Consider the following 355-nt stretch of genomic DNA (forward strand, 5'->3'; position numbering starts at 1 on the left):
ATCATGGCGAGGGCGATTTAACTGTATGTAACAGTGATTTTTTTTTTTTGTAAGCGAGCAGCAAAAGAACGCTCAGCTCGGGTAAAATATCCTGTTAGCTACTTAAGCAACCGTGTTTGTATTTGGCAAGACCCAAGTGATTAGTTTAATGGGATATAGATACAAAAACCAATGGAAATGAGTAATTATGCGATGTTTTTGCCTAATATATGTGCCTATTTAAAATATAAGGCATTTATATAAGGAAACTAAAATTTCCCTAACCACTTTCCCATTAACATTTCACAATACAGCAGTTTTCCATTTAACAACACTGCCTTTTAGGTCGCGTATTTTTTAACCAACTCGACTATTT

The sequence above is a fragment of the Rhagoletis pomonella genome, unplaced genomic scaffold, assembly GCF_013731165.1.
Source record: "Rhagoletis pomonella isolate Grant_MI unplaced genomic scaffold, Rhpom_1.0 Rhpom_scaffold_00003, whole genome shotgun sequence".
Lineage (NCBI taxonomy): Eukaryota > Metazoa > Arthropoda > Insecta > Diptera > Tephritidae > Rhagoletis > Rhagoletis pomonella.